This window comes from Crocodylus porosus, unplaced genomic scaffold (genome assembly GCF_001723895.1).
Source record: "Crocodylus porosus isolate Cpor-Errol unplaced genomic scaffold, CroPor_comp1, whole genome shotgun sequence".
NCBI classification, from domain to species: Eukaryota; Metazoa; Chordata; order Crocodylia; family Crocodylidae; genus Crocodylus; species Crocodylus porosus.
Window position 1 is genome coordinate 19012402 of NW_017728918.1, and position 8611 is coordinate 19021012.

Genomic DNA, 8611 nt, shown 5'->3' on the forward strand with positions numbered 1-8611 from the left:
TGCAGCCCTCAACAGCTCACCAGTATCTGTTAAGCAGCCCTCCACCTGAAATAATTGCTCACCCCTGGTCTATCCTATGTCTAGTGCTATTCACCATCTTCATTAATGATTTGGAGGATGGGACTGAGTAAAGAGTTACCAAGTTTGGAGTTGAAACCTAGCTCAGTGGAGTCACAGGAACTTTGGAAAATAGGACTGAGATCCAGAATGACCTTGACAAACTGAAAAAAATTGTCCAAAATTAAATCAAATGAAACTCAATAAAGATAAATGCAAAACCCTGCACTTCAGAGAGAACAAATACAGACTGGCTAGGCTGCAGTGTAGGCTGCTACAGAAAAAGACCTAATGTATCATATGAATATGAATAAATTGAATATGGGTCAACAGTGTGCTCCTGTTTCAGAAAAAAGTCAATAGTCTACTGAGTTGTATTTACAAGGGTGTTGCCTCCAAGTCAAGGGTTGTGATTCTCCTACTCTGCTCAACAATGGTATTCTGTCTAGCTCATCTGGAGCACTGTGTCTAGTTTTGGGTACTGACTTCAAGAAAAATGTGGACAAAATAGAAAGAATCCATCAAAGAGCAACAAAAATGGGGTGTAAGAAAGCTGACTGTATGAAAAAAGGTTGGAAGAATTAGATTTATTCAAATTTGAGAAGGGAAGACAGAGAGGGGGATTTGGTAACATAACAATCTTCAAATATAGGATGCTTATAAAAAAAAAAAAGACCATTTCTATCTCCATAAGCGACCAGACAAGAAATCACAGTCTTTTATTACAATATAATAAATTCAGGTTGGATATTAAGCAAAATTCTCTCACTATGAGAGTGTTTAAGCATTGGGCCAGATTATTTAAATTGTATAATCTCCATTCTTGGAAGGTTTTAAGAACACTTTCCCAGGATGGCTTAGACAGAAATGATCCCTCCTTGAGCAAAGGATTGTTCTACAGTAGGGGTGTCCAACTGTCCATCCAGCCAATGAGGAATTAATGTGAAGCCCATGGGCTGCCCAGCCATCCCTTCCCCCTGTATCTCCTATAGCAACTGCCAGGATTTTAAGGGTGGTCCAGTAAACCCCATTACATTTTAGGATCCACTTCCAGGCTGCCGAGATTTTGTATATGTTCTAGTTTTGTCAAGAACATTTCACACAGATGTAAAAAGGCTTTTCCTAACAAAACTCTCTTTTCCCAGACAGTTCCTAAATGTCTCCGCTCATTTATTGAAGATTGTGCATTTAAAATTAATTTTAAATACTACTTACCAAAACTACAACATATGTTCTGTTGTAAAGAAAAAACATTAATCAGTGATATAAATGAAATATGTACTGGTTATCTAGCAGTCCACATAAAAATTAATTTTATCCAGTGTCTTCCACAACAGAAATAACTACTAATTCTACTAACTAGTCATGGAGATTTGAGGCACTCTAACATTCATTTGTATCAATTTCACCAACTACATTATGGACAAATTACTATCCTTTTGCCTGCTTGTCACTTTCTATTAAAAACCACTTGGAATCACCCTTTAAAAGTTGTTTTCATTCAAAATGTTGAACGATATCTCCTATTTCACATTTTATGAACTATTCTTTAACTTATATTTCAGATGAAAGAGTAAAAAGTTAGTACTTAAATTTTTAACTGAGATTTTATGAACAAGATTCTAATTTTAATCATCTGGTCTAATTTTTTTTTTTTAAGAAATCTTTTTTTTAAATCATCTTTCTTAAACACCCCCCCACACACACACACAAATCTTCTCAATGCGCACAAAAGAGATATGTTTTTGGCTGTATTCAGTACTATTTAATATAGAATGACTTACTGTTTTCTTTTGGAGTAAAAACTTTTCTCCTAAGTGGGACACTAAAGATTTATTTTTAGGAACACACTATATCATACAGGAATTACTGTTTAAGATGTTGAATCAAGTTATGGATGCTTAATAGAAGCTGTTTTTACTAAGCGGCTTGTTTAAAATTAATTAAAAAAAATTACTTTGGGGACTGGCTGGCTTAGGGATTGGTAACGTAATACAGAACCTGGAACCAAGAAGTCAAATTTTAACAGTGAATGTAATTAATCATTGAAACAGATTGCCAAGGGATGTGTAAATCCTCCACTACTTGTAGTCTTTATTTCAAGCTTGGATATTTTTTTCTAAAATATGTGCTGTAATCTAACCATAAGTTACTAGATACAGGAACAGATGCAGGAGTCACCAACTGAAATTCCATGTCCTGTAGTTAAGTACAAGGTGAAAACAATTCATCATGCGGATCCCGTAAAAATGTGCGAATCCAAAACATTTTACCTCTACGTCATTATTTAAAATCAAGGCATGAGTCAGAAGTGACTAAAGAACATTTTCATCAAAACCATTACAGTTCTATATAAATTAGCCAAAAATTAACAAATATTACCATTACAGCTGATCTCCTTTCTGCATATCAACTGATACCAAAGTGGCATTTACAGCATAGGTATACTTCCTCAGAGTTGGAGTAATCAAGTTAATTCTCACAACTGGCATCATACTAATTGATTTATTTAATTAGGGCCTATTTTGTATGCCCAGCAGTGATCCCTGTAGGTCCCTGCTGGTGGTGGTTATTGCAAGATTTGCAATGCCATTCAAAATGACTTTCCCATTACTTCAGTTTCAGAGTCTGTCTATAAAGTATATTGGAACTCTTATAAATTAATGGAAAAGAAACATGCAACTGCAATTCTTGTTATTTTTTTTTTTTTTTTTGAGTGTGGGAAAGGAGGAAAACAATTTCTAATTACAACTGTCTAATAAATAAGGTGTCAGTTGTAATTAGGTAATTCAAGGTGTCAAATGAAATTTTGGTTCTCCTAAAACAATATTAGGCAGTCCGCGGTGGTCCGCTCTTCTCTTCATAAGAAAATGAACACAATGCACAACTCTGTTCTGTTAAAACAAATGGGAAAATTCCAACTTACTTCGGGGGAGCGAGGGGGGAAGGGATAAGAGGAAAACTATGAAGAGGAGATTACCAGTGAACCTTTCATGTGATCCCAAGATATTTATTGAACAATGTAATGGCTCTCTATGAAAAACACCTAATACTCTTTTGTATTCATCACCCATTTAAAGTTACATTAATATTAATCACAAAAAAAGCTTTCATGACAGCTACAGTGTCTTAAATGCATTTTTTTTTCTTGGCACAAAATTATTCAGTTATCATTACTGCCATAGTTCATATCAGAGAAAAAGGCTTGCCCTTGCAATGCACTGAAGTTGGCAAAGTTAGCAAAAAATCTTCTGTGAAAGCTGCTTTCAGTAGGTTCCAAAAAGTGATCTAGGTAGAGGCTATTTATTGGTACTCAAATATATTCCAGCCCCAAGATATGACTGCCTGCTGTGTTTCTGCTACAGGAGTTTGAAACTACTTATTTCTAGTCAGCATATAAAATGTGTTTACTTAAGGCTGATTGTGAATTTTTTATTTTAGGTAGCCTTCTCAGACAACTAACCGCTAGAAAAATAGCCAGAACCCTATATACATTTATTCGTATACAAACATCATTTATAAATCATACATGTTCATTTAAAAGCTTTTACAAAAAACAACATTATCCTTACAGATTTTCAGTTCTCGGTGAGAAAAGCATCCTTTCTCTCCTCCTTCAACGCTCCAATCCCCGTTACCGGCATTAAGTTTACTACGGCTTGCAACTCTAAGGCCACCGCTGACAATTTGCTTCCTTCCTGCATTTATGCTATTACTACACAGCTAATACCGATATGTAAAAAAGTAAAAGTTTCTTGGGGAAAGACCCGTTCTTATTCAGTCTTCGGACAGTTATAAAATACAAAATAAAATAATATTCACATGTATCATTTAAAAAAATAATAAACCAGAGCACAGCAATATTTACCATGTGGATTTGGAGCACTGCCTGGAGAATTTGGATTGCTTATACAACAACTATGTCAGCAGCTTGTAAGTAATATTTTTGCTCACACACTTCTTTTTCTTTAGAAGGTGTTATGCCCATGGCTCTCAGACCAGGTCTGTCACCTTTCGCAATATTAGAAGTACCTGTCCACATGAATAAACTACACTCTTTGAACTAACATTGGGAATAGGATTGTTTTTCCCAGGCCTTGTTTATGAAGAAGTCCATCCGGAGCCTCATATCTTGCTGCTACTTCTATACACAGCGCTTCATAAGAACTGCCATTTACTGGGTCAGACCATAAACCCAGACTGCCCACTACCCTGTGTCACACAATGGCAGAGTGTGAAAGCTAACAGGGAGTGAACTGGGGCTGACCAGGGTTTTTTTCCACTGTTCCACTCTCACTTGCCGCCTCCAACATTTAAGGCCAGAACTACTGATTCAAAGGCTCTATTCCTAACTCTCAAGCTCAAGAATTACTGATACCCCTTTCCTCTAAAAATTTATCCAATCCCCTTTGGAAACTAGCTAAACACTCAGCTTCCACAACATCTGGTGGCAGAGCTCCACAATTTAATTACACAGTAGTTGCACCTACACGTGCTTTACTGCAGAGCTAACTAATTAACCACACAGTACAGAGTCACTGTCTACATGTGTGCTGGTATTATGGTACAGTAAATTAACTCTGCTGTAAGATAGTACTGGCCTAGACAGTACCACCTTACAGTGGAGTAATTAAGTACGACAAAACACATGTGTAGACAGTGATGGGGCTGGCTAGGGCACAAGGATACCAAAGTGCAGGGTCTGCCTGCTGCACAGCTTCACACGTTAGCACTTTCATGCCCCAACCAGCCCCACCTCTGCTCAATGCTGCCACCCAGAGCCTGGGGCTAACACCCTGAGCCTACTGGCAATCCAGGGCTGCTCCGTACCAGCTGCTGTCCTGGGTACACGTGTAGACGCTGTGCCTGGGAGCAGCCGACTCAACTCCAACGGTCCGGAATTTATTGCATCACATTAATTTCACGCATTAATTAAATGCACCCAGCGTAAAAAAATAACTTCTTTTGTTAGTTTTAAACTTACTACCTACTGGTTTAATTTTGTGACCCCTAGTTCTTATGATCATTTTAAACTATGCAGAAGCTCCAGCCAGTACTCCTAGGTTAAAGTTATGTTCGGAAGTCACAACGTAAACTCCTGGTTTGTCAGAAGACTGAGGGGAAATAAATAGTTACGAGGATAAGTAGAAAAGAAACAGAAGCAAACAAAGCTGGAAGAACAGATACAAATGAGGCAAGGAAAATTTGGCAGCGAAAAAAACAAAACAAAAAAAAAAAACCACACTGGAAATGGAAAAAGGCACAGCAACTGAAACGGTGAGCCACACCTCTGAAAAATTAAGAACATGTGTGAGCCTGTGTGTCATTAGGGGTAGGGAGCACTGCACAGAGGTCACACTGCTTGTTCTCTTATCAGTCTTGAATAGCACTGAAAGAACAGTGCGACACACCATGAAACAAGGCCTCTGGATTAGCATCTTTTAAAACTGCCTAAGAAGGAAGAGACCTTAGACCCAGTTTACACTGACAAAACCACCGAAGATAATACAGTAAGTTTAAGAATAGCGCTCAGACTTTTATAGCAAGTAAAGTGTGAGGCACAACTTTTCATTGTGTGCGATTGGTATTTACAGTTCTAATCATGCCTGCAAGGGCCATGCCAGGTCATCAAATCCAATCACCCACTCCTGTCAGCACATAACATGATCCTTGGCAGAATCTTATCAATATGCATCTTACGAAAGCAAATTTACCTATTAAATCTAATTTCAACTGACCTAACTCCATTAATTATATCAAGTGTAGGGTATGTTGCTATTTAAATCATTACTGTACCTGATCCAAGAAAAAAAATCTGTTAGAATAATCTGAAATTTATTGCTGAAGTTTACCATCTCAAAACATTGCTGAAACTTTGCAGAATTGGGTCCATTATTATGGCGTCTGTGAGAAACAGATACAATATGCTGTAAAGAAATAAACAATTGATACTCTGACAAATGGATTTAGAGAATTAGAAATAATTTCAATACAAAACTAAGGAGAAAATGCCAAGACAATGTTTACTTTTAAAATGTAAATAAATGGACAGGGATTTTCCCCAGGAAAGGTCTCTATTTTAATGCAATTAGATTTATTGACTTAAAAAGGATGAGAACGTAAAAAATTTACATTTAAGAGACTCTTGTCAGCTTCCACAACTTCTGGAAGCTGGAACTGGCTTAGAAGTGGATCCTGACATTTTTTGCTGGGAACAAAAATGTAAACAACAAGCAGGAAGGCAGTATCACCCTAAACCATTAATGAGACGGGACGTGGTGTTAGCTACTGTAGCAGCCTGCACACCATGCCCTCCAGAGAGCATGGTCTGCTAGCTAGAAGGCATATTTAGCCCGCAGCCGACAAGCGCATTACCGCAGTCAGCACAACGTTGCATCCAAGGATCTGTGCAGCTCTTCCCAAGCAATAGTAAAATGAGCCCCATGGAACACTCTCCAACCCTGGCCAGAACTGTTGCTACAAAAGTCACCTGCTACCCTTTATTATATTCAGATGATATCTAAACCCCCAAGTATAGGCTCTGGCCAAGGCAGAACTTGTTTTCTTGTCTTCATTATGCAAATAGAATAATGTTAAATTACGAGAGTTTTGCTAGCTTTACATGAGCAGATTAGAGAGGAAATAAAAGCATATCTGACATGTGCTTTCTTGTTACTGATGTTATTTCATGCTCCAGCAAACTAAGCATCAGCTAAATAAGGATCACAACAAATACTAAATGCTCAGATTTGAGTCTGTTTATCAAACTAGAGGACTCCTTAGTAGATTCAAAGGTGCAGGTAAAGTGTCTCTTTGATGCATCTTCTATGATTTGCTATTCCACTCCCCAGAAAATGTTTTTTGAAGCAAGTGTATAGGAATCACGTACGTTGATGTACTTCTGCCGAAATGAAATCCAAGCAAGATGGCCCTATTTGATTGACATCAGAAGCACATAAATTACCCTTATTTCTAACAAGAGGGAAAAATGAGTGATGAAGTCCTATCTCCTGGGATACAGCTATTTGTCTTTAGAGGATATGATAAAAAAGAACTGCATTTTAGGCTTCAGTACCATTGAAGTGATCAGCAAAATTCTCATCAAGGTCAATGGGAGAAGAATCAGCAAAATTCCCATTGAAATCAATGAGAAAAGAATCACACCTTTAATTAAAACAGCACCATAAAGGCTAATGATTTTTCTTTTTCTTGCCAGTGACATTAATTCAAGTCCACTTGAGGAGTGTGTCTAGTTGGTGGAAGGCTTAGGAACAGCAGGGAGAGATGTAATCATGTTTTAATTAAAAACTGATCCTGATCCACAACCCAGAAATGGCCAGTGAAGGTCTAACGCAGCAGTGGAAGGCGTTTTAACTGAATCGTCCTAAACATACTGCCTTCTTTAGAAACGCAGGCCGCTGAATAAACCGCAGCGTGAAACACCAGCGCATCTCAGAGCCTGCCACAGGCACGATGAGCTGTTTGGAAAACAACACGGGGACAGCGAGAACGAATGCTCTGAAGACAGTGGCTTTCCTCGTCTGCAGCGGGTCCAGTCTGGGAACAAATGCTTGATACACCACGTTCTGCCTCATGCCTGGATGGCTGTTAGGACTTAAGTCTCCTGCACAACATCCTGGGAGACCAGCCTTTTGTCAGCCACCAGAGATCCAATCTCTGCAAAAATCTTGGCTGCAAAAGGCTCCAGCTAAGGCCATCCTGAGGCCAAGCAGCTCTCTCCTCCTTACTGGAACATCTCCCTGGCAAGGACATGGCATCCCTGTCCCTTTCTCCTGCCCTGAAAGGGCTGACTCCCATGCCTGCAAATCCCTCAGGCTCAGCCGGGATGAGAAAACGGGGGTGGGGGGGATTGTTGTTTTTCAATCCAGTCTCCAACACCAAGGTGACCTGCAAGGCTCCCTGTGCAGCCTCAAAGCCTCCGACTCCCTGCACCAGGGCTGCTACAGTCTGTAGCCTCCGATGGATCCCGGAGGGGGGAGCGGGCTGTCAGGGGAGAAGGTGACACGACCCCTGCAGCAGCCGCGCTGAGGGGAGATCCGGGCAGAGAAACTGCCAGGGGTCCCTCGGACAGGGGCAATCGGGGAGGGGGTTTGGCTCCCGGTTGGGGGGGAAGGAAGACCCGCTGCGTGTGCTGCACCCCCCCGGGAGCACTGCAGCGTGTGGAGCCAGGGGGCTACGAGGGCTGGGCATCGAAAGCGGCTGCAGGGGCTGGTGCCTGCAACGGGGTTCAGGGGCTTACAGAGGGATAGAGGGGGGCTGGTGCCTGGAGACAGCTTGGCTGGTGGGTGCAGGGGGGCTGGTGCTTGCAATGAAGGTGCACGGGGGGTTGGTGGGTGCAGGGGAGTTAGTGCCTGCAGATGGGTGCAGGGGGGTTGGTGCTTGCAGCCAAGGTGCAGGGGGCTTGGTGCCTGAGGACAGGTGCAGGGGGCTGGTGGGCGCAGGGTTAGTGCCTGCCGTGAGGTGCAGGGGGTTGGTGCTTGCAGAGAAGGGGCAGGGGGTGGGGGTTGGTGCCCGCGGTGCGTGCAGGGGCCGG

The 8611-nt window shown here is 40.9% G+C and overlaps 1 protein-coding gene across 2 annotated transcripts in view; it reads right to left on the reverse strand.

The window, feature by feature from the left end:
- The window catches only part of VSNL1 (visinin like 1), a 160359-nt gene that overhangs the window by 151154 nt on the left and 594 nt on the right, over window positions 1-8611 (reverse strand). The gene's annotated exons all lie outside the window — the stretch shown is intronic.